The sequence below is a fragment of the Furipterus horrens genome, unplaced genomic scaffold (assembly GCF_987537825.1).
Source record: "Furipterus horrens unplaced genomic scaffold, mFurHor1.1.pri manual_scaffold_3, whole genome shotgun sequence".
Taxonomy (NCBI): domain Eukaryota; kingdom Metazoa; phylum Chordata; class Mammalia; order Chiroptera; family Furipteridae; genus Furipterus; species Furipterus horrens.
The window spans coordinates 63,004,320-63,027,161 of record NW_028327173.1 but is presented as its reverse complement, the minus strand read 5'-3'; the positions used below and the strand labels follow the sequence as shown (position 1 = coordinate 63,027,161).

Sequence of the window (22,842 nt, the reverse complement as noted above, 5' to 3'; positions counted from 1 at the left end):
TTAAGCAGTGTATGCCTTCTGAAACTTACTGTATAGGCAGGCCTGCAGGCCCTAGGGCATGATCACATTCCAGTGCAGTTCTGGTTCTTAGAAAGGACTCATTTAATAGTTTTAATTAAAAGCTAAGTTCTAATATATCTTGTCTGTTATGATCTGCTGTCAGATTCAGGTGTACAACTTAATTATTTGATATTTGTTTATATTGGAAAATGATCACCACAATAAGTCTAGTTAATATTTATCACTACATATAGTTGCAAAATTTTTTTTTTCTTGTGATGTTTATGCAAGTTTTTAAATGCTACTGGATTCTGTATGTTCTCTTTGGAATATTTGTATATTAAGTATATGATATTTGCATATTCATAACAACACTCAGTCTTATCCGCGGCTCCTCAGATGACACACCTGTCAAGCCACCTCTTTTGACAAGAGCTACTAGTTAAATCATGGGGACTGGGAAAAAGACAGGCAGTTGGGGACACTGAGAGAAAAAGGTGTAAATAAAGTTAGAGAACAGGTTTGGTTAGAGTGACCACGTTTACAGTTAGAGAAGGGACATATGTGATAGACTACTTTCTGGTCCAAATATTATATTTGTGGACCTTAATGCCTTCCTCCCCCCATATCTCTCTCTTTCAAACTTCAGCTTCTTCCATCCTTCTGTATCAGATTTCCAGGTCTCCAGCTTTAATATCCTGCCAATGCTAAGCCTATGAATTAATTCACTCTTGCACTCTGATTTGGAGAATGCGGGACGCATATGAGTGAGGGCAGAAGCTCCAGACCTCCCAGTTCTCAGCAGAAGCCCTGGTTACAAGGTACAAGAGTGTGATGGACATTGAAGGACCACCCCCTTCCCTTCCCATGCACTTGCCAAAGATGCCCTTTAAGAACAGCAGTCACTGGGAGACATAATATTCCCAGTGTTCCCTGGGGCATGCACGTGCTCCCCTCCCCTGTTCGCAATGTCCTCCAATATCCCCCAGAGGAAATGCCCCTCTTGGAGGAGCGAGACTATACCTGTTCCCCCCACCAGTTGTAGGGATACATGGCACTGCCTCCTTAGATAGGTACATTGGCCAGGTCCCTGACTGACTCTTCCAGGATCTCACCTGAGCTTCCTCCTGGTCCTGCCCCCACCCTCAGGAAGCCACTGGCAGGGAGGCCATTAAGTGTGAACCCAGAGGAAAGGGAGTCAGGGGATAGGAACGTGTCTTGAGGTCACAGGTAGGAAGCAGAAAGGCAGGTTCTTATAGTATTCTATCAGTCCTGGGAAACCTGAAAGGAAACAATGAAAACTGAAGCATCACTTTACAAACCAAAAAAGAGTTCCTGTTTTCAGGACCTGACAGGTACCAGTTCAGAGTCTGCAAAGTAATAGGTCAAAGAAAGAAATGTTCAGAATTGTTCTTTGTCAAACGTAATGTTTGAATTAACATGGCTGAGCAGAGGAACAAAAATAGAAGTTTGAAAGCTTGGGTGCCACAACCAATTAGAAAAATGAAACAATGTGAATAATTCAGCATACCCAATGGACCAAGGATATCATCCATTTCAAAATGTAGGATTTCTCAGAGATCTGTAGGGCAGCCCGGAAAAGGCCCAGAGGCCACTTCACCCCCTAACTCTAAACTTTCGAAGGAATCAAAGAAACAGGCAAATCACTTGCTTGCAAGTAAAAAGTTAAAGAAAAAAAGAGAAAAATGTATTTATCACTCATATTGCCAGAGGCTAAACAATCCCAACACCTTGGCTTTGTCCAGTGCTATATGTACTATGAGCAGGAGTATGTTAGCAGATGGGAACTAGAAAATAAGGGGTAGTGAAGAATAAATAGTAAAGCCTATTTAAATGTAAGTTTTTGTTGCTTAAGCCAAATTCAACTTTGACAGATAATGCCTGAGTGGAATAGAGTTCCACCTTCTACAAGCTTAAGCAAACTGTTACAAATAATGGGTCCCAAGTACAGGAAAAATTCTGCCCCAAATACACTGCCTATCTCAATGTCCTGCTTCCACCAGAATCACCTGTCAGGTCCTGAAAAGAGATGACAGTAGCTTGTTTTTATAAAAATTCTCCTCTTGCCTCCATTAATAAAGTTGACCTTTTTAAATAAATTGAGCATTTGTAGATTTGGAAGATGGGTCAGTAATATTTCAGGCAATAGCTTCAAGACTATTTAAAGGTTCTCTGTTGGATTAGATTTTTAGGGCTGGTTAGGTGTACCTCTCATTTAAGGTAGTACTGTCTTTCTTTTGTAGAGAGGTGACCCCACTTAAATAATGTCTTTGTGTAAAATCTGCTTTAATTGGTATGGTCCTAATACTAGGGTTTGTGATGATATGAGTGGTTATACAATACATAGGTATTGGTAGGAAAAGTTAGCAATTGTGGATTTAATTTGAATCATTGCATTTGATGGGAAATTTTTCATGTGTAATTTTATCATCGCTATTACTTAAAATCTATTTCTTGCCCAGGCTAGGTCACTCAGTTGTTTGGAGCATTGTCCCATGCACCAAAGCGTTGCAGGTTCCTTCGGTCCCTGGTCAGAGCTCCTACAGGCGTGGGGCAGCCAAGCAATGTTTCTCTCCCACTGATGTTTCTTTCTCTTCCCGCTCCCCCTCTTTAATATCAATAAATATATCCTTGGGTGAGGATTTAAAAAAATTAAAATTGTTTCTTCAAGGTCCTTAATAAATAAAATTTGTAATGATGTGTGACACTCATAATGATTGCTAAAAAATCAGGACAAGAATTTTAGCACACATCTCAGTTTATATTTAGAATTAGTCAGTCTGCAGTTACCCAACAAATATGTGCTAGCTACTTTTTGGAAAGGAAAGAGAAATTGAACACTTTCTCGAATCAGCCTACTGTACGAAACCAGATGGGGGCCTTTTCACTTAGCTTTGCGTTTGATGACATCCAAGATGATAATATTTAGCCAGCATCTGTTAATCTAGAATCCTAAAGATTGGCAGATATTATTTCTTTCCTCCATTTTAACAGTGTGAAAAGGTGAAGCTGGAGAGAGGGGGCAAAAGGAAAACAGGCAGAATTCACACAAAGATTCACAGTAGGATTAGAAATTGGTCTACAGGTGCCCCTTTTAGAAACTAATTTTGACTCTAGAATCTAGTAGTTGCTGTTATATGTAAACAAGAAGATAACCTTTATTACTTTCTTGGATCGTTTTGATGATTTTACTTCTTTTAGGGAATTTGAGGAAACAATAAGTTGTCGAATTTATTAAATACTTTTTCATAATCTCTGACATCTACTTTTAGTTCACATCCGCTTCCCCCTTGGTCAGCACACACACTTCAACTCATTATTTTTGGAAAATCGAAACAAGTTGTTTCTGGTACTTGTTGTATAAGTTAAAGGAAAATAGACACCTTAAAATATTAAGGAAAGTTTGAAGGGAGGGATTGGTGCTTCTCAAAATCAAGTGTACTGTATATATGTGGAAAAGCTTTTTCACTTGTCAAAAATCAGTGCCAAATGAGTATTTTTGGCAGAAAGAAAAGTTTGCTGCCACATATGTTAGGGTGTTGTCATTTTAGAATAGGAGGCATTTTCTCTTTTAAAAATTTATCTTGGGTACATATGTCAAGAGCTATTTTCACCCTTGACTAAGGAATTAAAAATTAAATATGTTCTTCATGAGATATAGTATGGCATATTTACTTCCATAAACTGTGAATTTGGTTTTTAGAATTCATAAAGAACCAAAATAATAAATGTAGGATTGAGTGAAGGTTCTAAAGTATAGCTTCTATTAGGATCAAAATTAAGTACATACACTGAACAATATGAGTATAAAGATTTAAATTTCCAAGTAAAATTACCTAATGGTAGTCTAGGAGTTTTTTTCTTCTTGATATAACTTCATATTCAAGTAATATGAAAGTGATTATCATGTTTTCTGGAAGAAAAACATAGTAAGTTCTTCAGAGTAGTATAAAAATATTGTGATTTATGTAATTATTTGGGTAATTTCTGACATTTTGTGGGCATTCCACAAATGCACCTTTTTATTGCAGTTACTATTTTGCAGCATTGGTTATTTTTTAATGATTTTTTTATTGTGATAATTTTAAGTGTAATGTTAAAATATTCACATTGTTGTGAAACAGACCTATAGAACTTTCAGGTCTTGTAACAGATCTGAAACTCTATATGCATTAAACAACTTTTCTTTCCCCCACCCCTAAGCCCCTGGCATCACCATTCTACTTCTGTTTCTATGAATTTTAATACTTTAGACACCTTATATAAATGGAATGTTATAGTATGTGTCTTTTTGTGACTATTTCATTTCATTTCATTTCATTTCATGTCCTAATGGTTCACCTGTATTGTAATGTATGACAGGATTTCCTTCCTTTATCAAAGCTGAGTAATATTCCATTGGGTATATATACCACATTTTGTTTATCCATTCATCTGTTGATGTACATTTGGGTTGCTTCTACATCTTTGCAATTGAGAATAGTGTGCTATGAAAATAGGTATGCAGATACTCTCCAAGACCCTGCTTTCTATTGTTTTGGATATAGGTATCAAGAAGTGGGATTACTGAGTGATATGGTAGTTTATTTTTAAGTATTTGGGAAACCTGCATACTATTTTCCATAGTGGTTGCACTATTTTACGATCTCACTAGCAGGTTTCAATGGTTCCATTTCTCTTTGCCCTCGCCATCACTTGTGATTGGTTGTTCAATTGATAGTAGTCATACTGCTGGATGTGCGGTGGTATCTCATTGTGCATTTCTCTGATGATTAGTAATTTTGAGTACCATGTGCCTATTGGCTGTTTGTATATCATCTTTGGAGAAATGTCTGTTCAAGTTCTTTGCTCATTTTAAAATCTGGTTATATGTTTTTTTTTTTTTTTATTGTTGAGTTGTTGGGTTTTTTATATATTCTAGATATTAACTCCTTATCAGATACATGAATTTCTCGCACTCCATGGGTTGCCTTTCACCCTGTTGATTGTGTCCTTTGATGTACAAAAACATTTTGTTGTCCCATTTGTCTATTTTTGCTTTTGTTACCTATGTAGCATTGATTATTTAGCAGTTACAAATGTATTCACAGAATTGTTTCAAGTTGCTGTTTATTCTTTTTTTCTTTATTCTTTAAAGTCCACAAGATTATTTTTGTGACTATGTAATTATAGTAAATAGTGTGATTTTTAACAAATTAAACTTAATTTTGATTGACTTTTTTTGTTTTTGGAAGAGCCACTTTTTAATCTGTTTACTGTAGAATTTTGATGTCATAATTTAACTGTGTGTTAATAGGAATTGTTTTAAACCTGTCCATCAATTTAGAGATAATTAACATCTTTACAGTGTTGATTCATACAGTCTGTGAACATGGTATGTTTCTCCAGGTATTTAGGTCTTCCTTGATTTCTTTTACTATCATTTTATAATTTTAATTAACATGCCTTGTATTTCATTTTTCTTTGGAGCAATTGTAAATGATGTTGCATTTTAAATTTCTGTTTCCATTTCTTTGTTGTCATTATATAAAAGTGCAGTTAGTTTTGGTGTGTTGATGTATCCTGAAACCTCACTGAACTCACCTTTTAGATCAAGGATTATAGAGCCTCCCCTTTTTTTTTTACATAGACAATAGTGGTTTTTTAAAAATAGACAATAATATCATCTGCAAACTGAGACAGTTTTCTTTCTTTTCAATGCGTATGCCTTTAATTTTCAGCTAGAGCTTCTAGTACTGTGCCAAATAAGAATGGTGAGAGTGGACATCCTTGCCTTGTTTCCAATCTTAGAAGAAAATTATTCAATGTTTTACTCTTAAGTATAATGCTAGATGTAGGTTTTTTGTAGATGTTCGTTGTTAGGTTGAGGATGTTCCCCCTCTCTTCCTAGTGTACTGAAACTTTTTATTCTGAATGGATGGATGGTAAATTATGTCAAATGCTTTTTGTGCATCAGTTGATATGGTCATATGATTTAAAATAATTTTTTTAATTCTCACCTGAGGACATTTATTTTTTTCATTGCTTTTAGAAAGGGAAGAAGGAGGAGAGGGAGAAAGAGGAATATAATTTTGAGAGAGAAACATCTGTCAGTTGCATCTGTTGGCTATTTGACTGGGGATCAAACCTGCAATCCAATATGTGCCCTGCCTGGGAATCAAACCTGTGACCCTTTGCTATATGGTGTGATGCTCTAACGAACTGAGCCACACTGGCCAGGGCTAGACTAGACACAACAGACATTAGACTGTTGTGCATTTATTAATTTTTGAATAGTGAATCAGCCTTGCACACATGTAATAAGTCCCACCTGAGACACACATATACATACATCCATATACATTGTTGCATTCAATTTTCTAAAATTTTGCTAAAGATTTTTACATTTAAATTCATGAGAGATATGGTTTTTAGTTTCCTTTTTGTTGTGCTTTTTAAATTTGGTTTTGGTTGCTAGAATATTACTGCTTTCATGTGGTTCTAAGAAACTTGGCTTGTTGAGTTTGTGTGTTGTATCTAATTCAAATATTCATAGATACCTGAGAAGGCTATTAAAATCCTCCTTTTTTCAGCTATATATCTCTCTGAGGCCAATTTTTAAAATGTACTTCAACCAAAATAATTTATCAGAATGAATGCAGAAGCAGATATGAGAGTCTTTTAAAAGCAGATATTGAAGAAACTAGATAAACTATAAAACAATGCCACTCAGTCCTTTTTAAAAATTATAGTTATTTCTAATAATGTATATTTTTGTTAACATGTAATGTTTTTATAATTGTTATTTTAAATGAATGAGTAAGGATCTTAAACATTCATCAGTTTTAGTTTCTAATAGGGTAGATATTGATAGGTGTACCCACAACAAAATTTAAAAATCAGAAAAAGTTTCAACACTAAAATGTTTGAGAATCACTAATAAGACAGCCAAGGCAAGGAGAAAAGTGAAGCCAGAGGCAAGGGATGTGTGTCCCACACTTGGCATTGGTTTAACCAAACTGGCCCATGTGCTTGTTTTCCTTTTTCCACTAATACTTTCATTTCACAAAAGCAGCTTTTCCTCTACATTGATTCACTGATATGTACTTTCTGTCCTAGAAATAGACCAATAGAACTTTGCAATGTAGTCGTCACCAAATGAAATCCCTCAGATTATTCCCATCCTGAATTGAACAAATGCCATATATGGACATATAACTATGTTTAAGATATAATTATAATAAATAGAATAACTATTAACTCAGTGATGACTTATGCAAGGATGAAATAATTTTGAATGTTTTATTAAGGTTTGACTCTAAGATAGTACAAGAAATATTTGAATTACTGCCCTTTGATTTTGATTATTGTAAATGGCTTTTCTTTTATACTTTCCCTCAGTACTTTATTGAGGTATAATTTATAAATAGTAAAATATACAACTTGGTGAGTTTTTAGAAGAATTTGGCAAATGATCTTGCAGATAAGTAGTTTATAACAGTATGAACATGCAAGATGAGATGAGAAAACATCTGAGAATATCAGTAAGAGCAAAAATAAGATGAAATGAGCTAGGGAATACATCGACATTAGCTATCAAAATCCATATCCTGAAATTGTGTAGGATTATTAGAGCTAGTCCTAGATTTAGTACTGACTTTTCTATCTTCCAGGCTAAGAGAGAAACACAAAAAGTTTAATGGTTAAGGAAAAAGTTCATTCAGGAAGGGAAAAAAAAACAGTCCCGTAAGAGGAACAAAGTTGTTTCTGTGTAGAATTAAGAGTGAAATTTCTGCTATAATTTCTTTTTAAGTGGATTCCTTATAGTGTAAAGCAAAATGTCCTCAACATTGTTAGTCAAACTCAACAGGATTTTTCAGGCTATTTTTAATAATGTCCTTCCATATAGTCTCATAATGTGGCTCTGTGTTTTTTGGCGAAATATACTCACAAGAACTGATTATTTTCTTTCCAAATAGGAGAATAATATTTGCCTTGAGAGCATTGAAATGTAGGTAAAGATCACAGTATATGCTCAGTAAATAACTGTTTTTCTTTTTAAAACAGTTCTGTTCTGTTAGGGTGGCCGTGACCAGCAATGTGGTGTGGCCCCGATATATAGCTCTGTGATGACCTGGCTTAATCCAGGAATGGATGTTTTCAAAGAAGGAAGGTGATACATATCTTTTAGAAATTTCTTCATACATATTATTTTTATTGCCTAAGATCTTGAGGGGTGATACATTTGAGGTTTTATTTCCTGAAAATAAAATATGGTCTTCTCTCTGCTTCACATGCTCACAACAAAAAGAAGGGCCTAGATATATTCTGTCCAAACTAATTTATTGATCATGGTTTTAGGTTTGGAGTCAGTTGGGTACTTTTAATATGTGTGGAATAATGAATGAATCAGAGTCAAGTTTATATTTTAGCCCCCATAACTGTCATGAAATTATATGTAATTAATCTGATAATAACATAGCTAAAAATCTTTCATATCAGAAATTTCTATTTTCATCACTGCCAGATTAGAGTTTCCGGGTTCTTGTTTGTGAGGAGCCAGCTAAATAGACTCGGAGGTTGAGAAAGAAAAGCTTCTCTGGTTCATATAGTCCCTTGGGCACATTTGTCACTTGATCTCCCTTTCTGAGTGGCGTGTCCATCATTTTTTATCCTGGTGGTCTACTTAAACAGCTGCCCCAAATTCCATAATAGGTGATGGATTATTATTTTAACTCTGTGAAGTTTGGTTATGTATTTGGTAGGTAAGAGAGATGTTACATAAAATCAAATGGACTAAAATGAGGAAAATAGGAAATTCATTGTTTGGTTATAGGCTACCTATAAGGGAGTTATTGAAAGCACAAATTAAATATTTAACATAGTATAGGGGAAATAGTCATATAAATCTTGTTAGTAGAATTAAGTGAATAAAGAAAACATTGCTGTAAACATACCTAAATTGTCTAGTCTTGGGACCACAGTAAATAAGGCTTTGAAAATTATTACTTGTACCCTCCCTCCCCTACTGGCCCTTTAACTGGCCTGAAAGAACCAAATGTAGTGAACTCGTTGAGTTTTGCCTACTTGCAGTCCTTCTGTCCATGCTTGAAGAGAAACACTTGGCTTATGACCAATTCTTTACCCTCTTTGGACATCATCAGAACTGTAGATGCTACAGCCTGTTCTTTCCTGAGATGAATCAGCGATGCTGTCTGCCAACCTGCTCCAGCCATCGTTGGCTGTTGGCTCTGTCTGTAGTGTTAAGAGAAGCTGCACAAATTAGAAAGAAGGTCTTAAAGTCATTTGATTGAAAAATGAAAAAATGGTACGTGATTTTTTTTTCCCACATTTTAAGGTTGTATAAGTTTATAACTAGGGTTATTGAAGATTAACTTTGCAGAAAGACTGGCAAAGACCTGGGTTCCCGAAATAGATTTTTATGGAGCATGATCTCTGGAATGCTTCCAATTTTGATTCTCATTTCTATCCTATTACAACTTAAAATTGCTTTCTTCTAATGCTAAATAATTTTAGTTTTATTTTAAATTTATATAGTTTCCATACTAACTGGTACTTACTGTATACAGCGAATGTGTCAAGTGTTTTAATTATTCAGATCACTGTGATAATATTGGACTTTTGTCTGATCAGGGACATAAGATATTAAAACTATGTGTTTGTTTATATACATATATATTTAAAATACTTCAATAATCAAATAGTTCTATTTCAATGAAGTTAAGATATTGGAAATACATGGTAAACTGTCTTTGTTTAGATAAACACAGATGATAAAAAGGGATGGTGTGAAGATCGAGAGAAAATAAATGGTTTTCTTTCCTTTTGATTAACGTTTTAGTAAAAATGTTTCTTTCCATTACCATTTATAAAATGGAAACAACCCAGAACTTATTTAGTGTGTTTTGTTTGGAAGTGTTCAATGAGTATTTTTAGTTAAAAGCAAGTATGAAAACAGGAATTGGAACAGTCAATTTAATACTAAAATAGATAAGAGAATGGGCTGGTATCAGTAATGTAGGCTAATCTAGTAGAGCTACTTTTTTTTTCCAGTTTAATTCTGGGCTTTATTCAGCTGCACTTGTTTTTTAAATAATTTATTTACAGTAGAGCTACTTTTAGAGTGTCTTCTTTGATGTAATCTTTGGCAGAGCAGAGTATCCTCTAGCCTAGGTGTGGATAAGCCAGATACTAAAGTAGCTCTAGTGGTAATTTGTGGTTATTCAGAAAAGTGGAAGATATGATTTATTCTTAATTTATAATTTGTATCACCAAAATTTCATAGGTAAAATAATGGAGAGCTGCTGTACCTATTTAAAAATACAACTTCCACTATGTACCAGGCTCTGTGTTTTGCTCATTTTACTCAGACACTGCTCTTTCCAATTAAGAAGTTTAAAGTAAATACTTTAAAAATTTGATAGAGTGTGATAGATGTTGTAACAGTGGTGATGCACTGCAGGGCAGTTATTTCTGCCTAGGAGACAGAAGGAAGGAGGGGACAACTGCGCTGTGCTTGAATGGTGGGTAAAGAAGGAAGATACCCCAGGAGTAGAGAAAAAATACAAATAAGCATATGCAAATTAGAAAATGAATAACATTTTCAGGATTGTCTTTTTAATCCCATGCTTTTATCTCTAGCTAGAATATTTTTCAAACATGTTTGGCAATTCATGGTAATAAATATTATTTACATCTTGCCATAGTATAAACACCCATAACACACAGACACACACACACACACACACACACACAGACACACGAATAAAAGTTTCAAGATTCAGTACTTGTGGTTAATACTTTTTATGCTATATGCAATGCAGTTCATTTAGTCTATTCTATTATTTTAATTAAAAATGCTTATTGAGTTTCATTAAATTGTTTTCACTAACCTCTGTGGGTCATGGTCTTTATGTAAAAACAAAACACACACAAAAAAACTTGTTCTAGGGCTCAGAATTCATAGGGGGTCCCCTTTCATACCCACTGAGCATATTTGCAAAGGAACTCTATTGCTCTTCTCAGTAGGTCTTCGGATTGTAGGAAGTGTACTGATGGTTTTAGTATATTTGCAGTTCAGAAGGCAGCATGGCGTAGTACAAAGGTTTTGAGAGTTGAGCAGACTTGTCCACGGCTTTGACAAATTACTGAATCTCTCTTAATCTCAATTTTCCCATCTGTAAAATGGAATTAATAAAACAATTTATTCAGGCTGAATGAAATAACACCTCTGGTTTACATGGCTCTCAAACTTGGCCATACATTTAAATCACATGGGGCTTTAACAAATTTCTATCCTCAGGCTGCATCCCACACCGATTAAATTGGAGCATTTAGGGCTAGGACCCAGTCATCACTTTTTTTTTTGAAGCTATATAGTCCTTGAATAGCAACTCTCTACATTCCCCTTACTCCAGACCCCGGCAACAACCGTTCCTCTCTGTTTCTACTTGTTTGACTATTTTACTTCTCTCTTAAAAAAGGTATCATGCAATATTTTACTACTATGGCTGGATTATTTCACTTATCATAATGTCCTTTTGATTCATCCGTATTGTCATATATGGCAGGATTTCCTTTTTTAAAGCTGAATAGCACTCCATTGTATGTACACACTACCTTTTCTTCATCCATTTCCCATCAATGGACATTTGTGCTGTTTATGCATCTTGGTTATGGTGAATAATGCTGCAGTGAGTGTGGGAGTGCAAGTATCTCTTTGTAATTCTTATTGCAATTATTTTGGATAAATACTCAAGTGGTATTGCTGGATTATGTGGTAGTTTTATTTTTAATTTTTTGGGGAAACTTCATACGATTTTTCATAGTGATTGCACCATTTTATATTCCCACCAACAGTGTGCAGGGGGGTCTCAGTTTCTTCTCATCCTCACAAACACTTGTAAACATTTTTTTTGTAATGGCCATTCTAACAGGTGTGATATGATGTCTCAATGTGTTTTTGATCTGCATTTTTCTGATAAATAGTGATTTTGAGTATCTTTTCATATACCTGTTGGTCATTTGCATGTTTTTTTTTGAGAAACGCCTCAAGTTTTTTGTCCATTTTTTAATCTGTTTGTTTGTTTGTTTTTGCTATTGAGTTGAAGGAGTGCTGTTGTATTTTGGATATTACCTCCTTACCAGATACATGGTTTGCAAATATTTTCTCCCACTCTGTAGGTTGTCTTTTCACTCTTGATTGTTTCACTTACTGTGCAGAAACTTTTTAGTTTGTTGTGGTCTCACTTGTCTATCTTTGCTTTTGTTGCCTGTGCTTTTGGTGTTGTATCCAAGACATCTTTGCTAAGACCACTGTTATGAAGCATTTTCACTGTATTTTTTTCTAGGTTTTATAGTTTCAGGTCTGACATTTAAGTCTTGAATCCATTTTGAGTTGATTTTTTGCCTGTGGTATAAAGAAAGGGTCAAATTTCATTACTTTATATGTGAATATCTAGTTTTCCCAACATCAGTTGTTGAAGAGATTATCCTTTTCCTTTTTATTTTGACTATATTTACACAGGTTTGTTTCTGCGCTGTCTTTTGTTACATTGGTTTGTCTATTTTTTTGCCAATATAATACTGTTTTAATTATGATAACTTAGATATATATTGAAACCATGAAGCATGATGATATTAGCTTTATTTGTTTCCCCTCCAAAAAAATTGTTTTAGCTTTTTTGAGTTTTTTTGGTAGCTCCATATGAATTTTAGGATTTTTTTTGGTAAAAAAATGCATTTGGAATTTTGATAGAGATTGCATTGAATATGGAAATCATTTTGGGTGGTATGGACAGTTTAACAATATTAAGTCTTCCAATCCATGAACATGGGATATTTTGCATTTATTTCTATCTTCTTTAATTTCCTTCATTAATGCTTAATATTTTTAAATGTATAAGTCTCTCATGTTTTAGTGAAGTTTATTCCTAGGTATTTTACAGGAATGCATATTTTTTAAAGCTCCTCTGGTGCAGTCTATGTTTACATGCCTGATTGTGGAGCCTATAGCACAATGTGTGAAACATGATAAGTGTTTGATATATGTCTGGTTCACTTGATTAATAATATTAACAATTATGTATCGCTAACCCTTCTGTGGTGCTCACTGTGTTTTAGGCACTGTGCTAAATACTTTTCATATCATGTAGAAAATGCTTTGCTTCATTTTTATTTATCAAATAACAGAATAACATGATTGAGATAAAAAGGGAGAACACTACTTACTAGAGAGAAAAATGGCTACTTTTACCATTTGGAGCTTATTATGTATGTAATTATTTCTATGAATTTGAAGAATTGGCTTTCATTGACAGCTTCAAGAATATAGATTGAAAACTTTAAAAAATATTTTAGATTCTAGTTTAAATCTTACAAAATGGCTTACATGGCAGATGTAACAGATCAATTTGATAAACACCTCAAACACATAACAATTCTAATTTTAGCAGAAATGTATTGATGTATTGATATTATGTGGTAATTATGTCATATATATATATACAGTAACCCTGGCTGGTTTGGCTCAGTGGATTGAGCGTCGGCCGGCGAGCTAAGTGTCGCTGGTTCGATCTTCCAGTCAGGGCACATCAGAGAAGGAAAACTCTGACTCCAAAAAACCTCCGCTGCCTTGCGGCATACCTCTTCAGGGGAAAGGCTAAGGGAGTAAACCCCGACAGAAAATCCGGAGCCGGAGTCCCTAAGGCGGTTTGACGTTGTAGTCAACACCGGCAACTCCTGGGGCGCACCTGAAACCAAGCTGTATTGACTCCGTCTTTCCCTTGGATCCTTCAGCTGCGAAGAGAGGGGGGGTCTGCTGCATGGGCAACAGCAGACCCTCCATATCACCCTGCCCAGGCTCTGTAGCTTCAGCTTCACTGGAGAGGACACTCCAGCGTCATCGCAAGATGTCGATTCAACACGGGAGGAGACAGATACCGTGTCACTCCCGAGTCGGACTGCACAGCCATTCTCGGCGGTGCAGATAGACTCTTAAGAAGCTACACCATCGTCTCTCGAGACGGTCGGCTGCCGATACGATATACAGTACAAAGAGTGAACATTAACCTACAAGTGCTTCTGTCATGTTATCATTCACTTGACACCAAAATCTATTAAGCTTAATATCATGATGACAAGAACATGTTTTTTAACAAGGTCTATATTTTCCCATTGCATTAAGTAGGAATATTTAGTAGTCTGCTGGTATGCTTTTTGATATTGTTGTTTGTGTTGATTTTGGACTTAGAAACCTTATTTACTAACATTTGGTCTTAGAAAGCTTATTTATTATTTTTCATAAGAGTTTTCTGTAATAACTACTTAAAAAAGGACATCTAAATAAATGATTCACTTCAAATATACGATTTATTAGTTTTCTTTGTAGTTAGCTAAGAATTTACGCGTTTCTGTTATAATCTTTACTTCGCTTCTTAGTTTTCAATAACAGCTTCTATATTGATGACTGAGAAAGCATCCTTTTTAATGGATGCATGTGTTCCTTACACTTAGTAGATATTCAAAACAAATACTTTTCCCGTGTGAAGGAAATGGATTTAAAAATTGCTACATCAGCTTTGTTTTGGAGAAATGCACGCTTATCTTACATTTTCTTTGTGAATTTTTTCAACCTGCTTAATTATTAAAACATTTGTAAGATACCTATAGTTCTAAATTCAAGTGAATTAATAGAGGTAAGGCTCTTAGGATAGCTCCTGGTGCTTAGTAAGCATTTAATATGTTACTCATTGTTTACTGTCAGTGACTTACAAAAATGCATAATGCAAACATGTATTATGGTAGAGTCAGATTGTTGCAAAAGAAGTTAAAGAATTTTGAGTTTTGTGACTGGGTCAAAGTTTGTATTCCTGCCCATCATTGCACCTAACAATCACATATGCTTGTTGTGCCAAGTGCTTCATATATTTAAAGTTGAAATTAAGTATTTAACTTTGAAATGTTTGACTTCAGGAGGGAAAATTAACTTTTTGAGGTTTTACATATAATTTAGTTTAAAAAGCTTTGCTATTGAGGACATTAAGAAAAACTGAAGAAATGTACAATAAGCCTAAAGAAATGCTTAATCCATACTTGTTAGTTTGTGACACAAAATTACATTTGTTCAGTAACAATAGAATAGTTTTGAGAGGAAGTATTAGTAAAGAACAGAGAAACATTTTCTGAATGTAGGTTTTGAATGAAAGATTGTTTCCAAAGCATTCTGATATGATAAAACCCAAGCTAGGAATAATCCACTGGGCTTACATTGTAGAGTCTGTGAGAAGTATCTAAGTCATTTAGTTGAATCTTATGAAGACTGACATGTGTGTCATTATGATTATTTGCCAAGTGGTCTCATTCCCATGTCATCGCTCTCAAATTATCTCCTTTGACATTGTGGAACTATAAGTCTCTTGTGGTTGAAAATTAAATCTAGACTGTGTTACACAGATAGGGTTTAGGACAGCATTGTCAGAGACTCTCTGATTCACTTAGGTTAATGACTAAGCATATTTTGTAGAGGCTAGTGAAATTGTATCTTCCTATGTGATTGAAAAACTGGCTTGATTTTACTAGGAAGAAAAATTTAACTTTCAACCACTCCCTCCTATCCTCTTCTTTTGTTCTCCTTTACTCCCTTTCTTCCTTCTTTCTTTTATTTCCTTATAAAAAATTAACTGCCTCTTCTGAAAAACTTTTCCATGTCAATATGGTATGCTATACATTTTTTACTATTTTAGGATTCTTTTTATTAAAGGGCTTGCGATGTTGAAATGCTAATGAAAAGCAAGCTGCGGCGTCCTCGGTCATTAGCATGCCACTTGTTTCAGGTTCTGTGTGCTGTCATCCAATTACCTTTATTGATTTTTGAAAAGTGGATTGTGCTCATAGAGAATTTACTGTCGAGGTCAATTGTAGTAGGAGAGAACCATGAATGTGAATGTGGAGATCAGTATGGGGGTAAGTTTGAGGCATGGCTGCAGGGAGGTAGAGGGATCAAGTCTTTAAGAAAACAATCATCCTGGTGATGGACTGGGGTTCTAGCTTTAGCTGGTACCTAGCATGGCCTTAGGCAAGTCAACTAACTTTTAAAGTCTTAGCTTCTTCATTTGTCAAATGAAAAAACAAACTTGTTAAAATGGCCTTATGGTGTTGTGAAGGGCAAAAGGATTTAGAGTGTTAATGCCAGAGTAAAACTGTTCTTTGCGCAGTGTTAGACTGCCAGTCTCATCATGTATGGCAGTGTGGTAGGTCAGCCGGGCTGGCAATCGTAAAGAACAACTGGACATGAACTAGAAGCCACTAGGACAAGTTGGAACCCACAAGAACAAACTGGTGCCTATATCTGACTCTTGTCCCCTCCGGTCCTGACAATATGGGTGACCTCCAGGAAGAGCTGGTGTTCTTTGTGTGGAGCTGCACACCTATGTGGCCCAGGGAGGCTGGAAGTGCCAGGATGCAGGGAGACTGAAGGAGATCTGGCAGGAGCTGGAGGAGCTGCGGGCTCAGATGCTGCCCTGTGCCAACAAGCGGAACTAGCAGAAGAGCGTCTGCATGTATAAAAGCTGCTGTACTGACCTTAAGAGCATAATAGCTGCTGCTTTACTTCTGCCTTTAAAATTGTGTGAAGTGTTTAGTGAAGGAACATGTATAAATGACCCACAGACATGGACAACAGGGTGGGATTGACTGTGGGAGCTGGGGTGAGGTGAGGTGGGTGGGGCAGGGGACAGTAACGGGGCCGGGGTGGTGGAATTGGGACAACTGTAATAGAACAACAACAACAAACCAAAACTGCATGCAGATTTCTCCAGTGGCCAACTCTAACGTGACACCATTCAAGCAAGGGGTTTCTAGGAAGTCTCGTTAGCTTAGCTAAATCGACTTGTGTCACAGGTCTTTTCTGGCCTTGCATGGGCTTTTGGATTTTATCAGATGAGCATTCAAAAGCCATTAAAGGATTTAAGCCATCTCGGGTGGTGGTGGTGGGGAGGGAAATGGGAGAGTAACATGTAAACATTTGTGGCCAGATTTGCATTTTGTTGTAGAAAATGGATGGGAGGTGACTAAGCATGGATATCAGTAGTTCTATTAGGAGCCTAGTGCAGTGGTCCAGGTGAGAGATTTATGGTGGCCAGCACTATATGTAGAGGCAAAGGTGATAGAAACAAGTAGACAGGTTTCAGAATATTCAGAGGATAAAGAAAATAGTACTTGGGGCTCAAATTACTAGTGATTGAGTTTGGTTTGGGTGTTTTGAATTTATTGTTGCATTGAGAATACCCAGATGGAAATGTTCAGTAGCAACATGACAGTAGTATTAGTAATTGCTCAGCAGTAGAAGCATCAGTAGTAGTTGTTAATATTGCTATCTCCTTCTAGTTCTGAGAGGACCCTCATTCAGGGGTCAGTACACTTTTCTGTATAAGGTTAGATGGTTTTTATTGCAACTCTTCAATCCTACCTTTTAACAAAAGCAGTCTGAGACAATACATAAACAAATGAGGAGGGGTAGCTGTGTTCCACTTAATCTTCATTTGCAAAACATGCAGTGGGCTGGGTTTGGCCTGTGGGCTATAGTTGGACCCTTACATGTAGTCCAGTAAGTGTTTTATTTCTTTTATTTTTAATTACTTTTAATATATTGGTTCTCAAACATTTTCAAGTTTTTTCTGTCATATTTACCCCCCCCAAAAAAACCAAAAGAACCAACAACTTGCCTTCAGACCCCCCCAAACTACATACCATATTTCTTTTCTATTACTTCTTTTACATTTTTAAAATTAAAGTTATTGAGGTGACATTGGTTAATGAAATTATGTAGGTTTCAAATGTATAATTCTATAATACATCATCTGTATGTATATTGCATTGTGTGTTTACTCTGCAAAGTCAAATCTCCTTCCATTTCTTTTTGAAGATCATCTTCTACCATCTCTATCTAGTAAACCCTTAATAATCTGACTTTTCCTGTTGCTGTTTTAAAAATTATTATGGCCTCCATTCTTCTAAATAAAATGACTACTTTCTGATCATCTGCTCTTTTGATCTTTCATCCTGTAGTATTTATATGCTTCCTTCTACTGTGCCATTTGGAATAGTAACCCACAGTCTCCCTTTCACTTCTGTGGCGTTGGCATCTCATTCTCCTCCTATCTTTGATGATCATATATTACTAGCTTCTAAAAAATTGCAGTAACACACATGCAGACACACACACACAAATGTATATAACCTAAGTAGTGCAAACTTCACAAATCTTAAGGGTACAGCTGGATGGATTTTTAAGCATGCATACATTTGTGTAGGTATCACCCAGATCAAGATATAGAACACTACCAGCCTCCTAGAAGGTTCCCTTGTGACTCTTCTCAATCTATTATTCCTGAGCCTGCCAACAGGTAGCGTTTATTATGACTTCTATAACTTTAGATTTAGTTTTTCTTGTTCTTGAACTTCATATAAATGAAATCATACAGAATATATGGGCATACTCTTTTTTTGTCCAGCTTCTGTCACTCATCAGTATGCTGTGATAGTAATCCATGTTGTTGTGATAGCTGTAGTTCACTCTTTTTAAAAATTATTGGTTAGTTTTCCATTGTATGAATGTACCACAATTTATTTAATCTTACTCTTAGTTGATATTTGGGTTGTTTTGGGCTTGGGACTATTATTGCTAATGCTGTCATGAACCTTCCTGTACAGGTCTTTTGGTAGACCTATGTCCTATTGGAAATGCTGAAGTTTTGAGATTGAAAATACCACTAAGTTTGAAATGTCTAAAGGAAAAACTGATTACATGGATCTGAAGTTTTCTGGAGAGTTAGGAACTAGAGGTGGATGGTCTAAGGCTTTTTTTCCTGTCATTCCTCTTCACCTTTTATTTTTAGGATATCTAGGGCTGTTTATGGGTTTTTACAGGGCAGGGGGACTGGACTGGGGGGTTTGTTAATAGAGATAGCAGAGACATCAAAACGGTTTGTTAATAGAGATAGCAGAGACATCAAAACCTTAACAATAAGTACTTAACCAAGGACTATGTGCCCAGAACTAAAGGTAAGTCTGAATGGGCGGTAGAACTGCAGGGTCCAGATCTTTCAAGGATGGGGTACAGGACCAAGAATTCAGCAAACTCCAACAAATGCAGTGGAGTTGACAGAATGAAAGGTTTCAGCAGTGTGGCACTGGGGGGCAGTCCTGTGGATGTGAACCAAATATGCTCATTCTCTATCAACTCCATTAAAATCACTTAAAGAATACCAAACAACAATCTAACTAAATGTAGAATACCTGCTATGCAAATACAACAAATAAATAAACAATATAAGCAACTATAATGTAGTTCTTGTGGCAAATCAAGTCTCCTAGAACCATCCACCCAAAACAGAATGCCATTTCTAAATCTTTCATTTAGAAACTGGATTCTAGGCCTTGTGAAGAGTCAGTGCAGATATTTTAAATTGTTTTTTATATGATGGCTGGGCAATAGTAAATGATCTTATTGATTGAATTTAAATATCCAAAATTTATAAAGAACTCATAAAACTCAATACAAAAAAAAAAATCCAGTTAAATGGGCAAAGTACCTGAATAGATACTTCTCCAAAGGACACACAGATGGCCAATAGACACAGGAAAACATGCTCAACATCACTTATCTTTTGGGAAATGCAAATTAAAACCACAATGAGATACCATCTCATACCTGTCAGAATGGCCATCAATAATAAATCAACAAACAACTGCTGGCAAAGATGAGAAGAAAAGGGAACTCTAGTGCACTGTTGGTGGGAATGCAGATTGGAGCAGCCACTGTGGAAAGCAGTGTGGAGATACCTAAAAAAATTAAAAATGGAACTGCCTTATGACCCAGCTATTCCACTTCTGGGAATATATCCAAAGAAACCCAAAATACTAATTTGAAAGAACATAAGCATGTTCATTGCAGCATTATTTACAATCACCAAGATGTGGAAGCAGCCCAAGTGTCCATCAGTAGATGGGTGGATAAAACAACTATGGGGTATTTACACAATGGAATACTACTTGGCCATAAAAATGAAGAAAATTTTACCCTTTGCAACAACATGGATAGACCTGGGGAATATTATGCTAAGTGAGATAAGTCAAAGACTAATACCATTTGATGTCACTTATATATGGAATCTAATGAACAAACTGAACTAACAGGGAACATTGGGACAGACTCACAGATAGAGAGCAGGGTGGGGTTGGGGGTTGGGGGATCAAGCAAAAGGGTAAAAGGACTCATGGACATGGGCAACAGTGTGGTGACTGTGGGGGGAAGGGGGATATAAGTGCAATAAATGGTAATGGAAAAAGTACACACACACACACAAAATGCCATGTCTGGAATGGAGCCATCATCAGGTAAGTGGTAACTGAACTCTTAGACACTGACAGCATAATTTGGGGACGGGAGAGCTGTTGAATAGGTGCCCTCCGTGCCCTCCCCATGTTCCTGACACCTCACCCACGTCCTTATGCTCTCCCTACTTCCAACTGCCTACCAATATCTACTTTTCTTTCCCCAAGGACTTTTGAGGACTTTTCTGGAAGCCACGGGACTAGCTGCCCCTTGCCTTTCCAGACCTCCCCCGCCAACTCCCATCCCTACCCGCCACGAGGGCTGGAACTGCCATGGGATCCAAACTGCACCCATACCACCGCAGCCTTCACCAGTTGAGCCCTGGGTCGGTTAACTCTGCCGTGGCTGTGTTTTACATTGGTTCCCAGAGTTTCCTAGTGGATTATGCTCCAGCCGCCCACAATACAGCTTGTAGCTGGCTTTATAACACATCCTTTTATTGGCTGCCTTCCTTCCCTGTCTCATTCCCTGCTCCCTATCACGGTTTCCTGCACTTCCACAAAATAAACTACTGGTATTAGGGTTTGTTTCCGCGGTACCCAAACTAAGATCTCTTGGATAATACCTGCAACTAAAAAGCATACAGGGGAAGAACTGCTTTTCTTTTTCCTTGTTTTGATTAGCAATTATTTTTAGTTTTCAACTGCTTCTTGAAATTTCTACTTGGATGTGCAGTTGATAATAACAAACCTGACATGACCAAACTGAAATCAGAACTTAAAAGACACTGTTCCCTGGTGATAGCCAGAGGGAAAGGGTGGTGGGGGTCGGTGGAGGTGGGCAATGGGAGTTGGGTGGGGTGGGGAGAAATGAGGAAGGAGAGACTGCTTGGGGCTATGGGCACCAGGCAGTGTGCAGGTGATGTTTTATTGAGTTGAACCCTTGAAACCGGTACACCCCAATAAATTTAATTTAAAAATTCCCATTTTGATTAGGAAAAAGGGTTTTAGGATTTTGTCTGTGTGCTTTTTCCCCCTGCTCATATATAAAGGGAAAACACTTTAAATGAATTCAGTATGTACTGTGTGTTCCTAATTTTCTGTGATTTGGGGTGTGAATAGCACCTCATACAAATATAACTTGTACTGTAACTTTACCACTAGCTATTTTTATTTGATGATCTGAGTCTTGGCATGAATTCCTGGAATCTGAGATTGGTTAGTTTACATTTTGATTTAGTCTAGAAGTGTTGACCTTGGAGGTAGTTTACCAAATAATCTAAGTACCAAAATAAACACAAAATGGTGTAATTGACAGTCAAAAATCCTGTGTAATACTTAGGAATCAGTTTCTTGAAAGTAGCCAATTTTATATATTATTTTAAGAGGTTTTTATTAATACTGTGCAGTGAAGTTCATTCTGGCATATGATTCATAATTGATGATTTTCATCTCTTTGCTTTAAAGCATTTTGAACTTTTAAAAATATATATATATTTTAATGACTATGTTACACTAGTTCCAATTTTTTCCCTCTTTGGTCCCCTCTGCCCAGTACCCACTTTCCTCCAGCAGTCCCACCTCCCTTAATTCATGTCCATGGGTCGTGCATATAAGTTCTTTAGCTTCACCCTTTCCTATATTATTCTTAACTTCCCCCTGTCTATTTTCTACCAACTGATTATGCTTCTTAATCCCTGCACCATATCCCCATTTCTCTCCCTTCCCTCTCCCAACTGATAACCCTCCAAATGATCCCCATACCTATGATTCTGTTCCTATTCTGGTTTGCTTAGTTGGATTTTGTTTGTATTTTTTAGATTCAGTTGTCATTTTAGTGTTCATAGTTTTGATCTTCTTCTTCTTAAGTAAGTCCCTTTGACATTTTATATAATAATGGTTTGGTGATGATGAACTCCTTTAGTTTCACCTTGTCTGGGAAGCACCTCATCTGCCCTCCCATTCTAAATGCTAGCCTTGCTGGATAGAGTAATCATGGTTGCAGGTTGCCTTTCATCCCATTGAATACTACTTGCCAGTCCCTTCCTGCCTGCAAAGTGCCCTCTGAGAAATCAGCTGATAGTCCTATAGGCACCCACCTGTAGGCAACTCTCCACCTCTCTTGCTGCCCCCAGGACTATGTCTTTATCTTTCACCTTTGGCATCTCAATCATGGTGCATCCTGGTGTGGTCCCCTCTCAGTCCAGCTTGCCTGGGACCCTCTGTGCTCCCCGGACCTGTATGTCCATCTTCTTCTCAAAATTTGGGAAGTTTTTCTCATTTTTTTCAATTCTTGCTTCCTCATTATGCACTGGTTGACAGTTATTTTCTTCCTTATGTTCCAAATCATTGATTTGAACCCCAGTTTCCTTCCCTTCACCATTGGTTTTGTGTGGATTTTCATTTGTTTCATTTAGCATAGCCTTCACTTCTTCTCTTATGTGTTTGCCATACTCAAGCATATCTGTCAAGCCTGTGAGCATCTTT

The 22,842-nt window shown here is 36.5% G+C and overlaps 1 protein-coding gene across 1 annotated transcript in view; it reads left to right on the top strand.

Annotated features, from left to right (window-relative positions):
* The first annotated feature begins 9,288 nt into the window (after positions 1–9,288).
* Positions 9,289–22,842, top strand: part of TTLL7 (tubulin tyrosine ligase like 7) — a 126,951-nt gene continuing 113,397 nt past the window's right edge. Inside the window, exon 1 of the mRNA XM_090271692.1 lies at positions 9,289–9,328. The gene's annotated coding sequence lies outside the window, so the exon portion shown is untranslated. The remainder of the gene's footprint in view (positions 9,329–22,842) is intronic.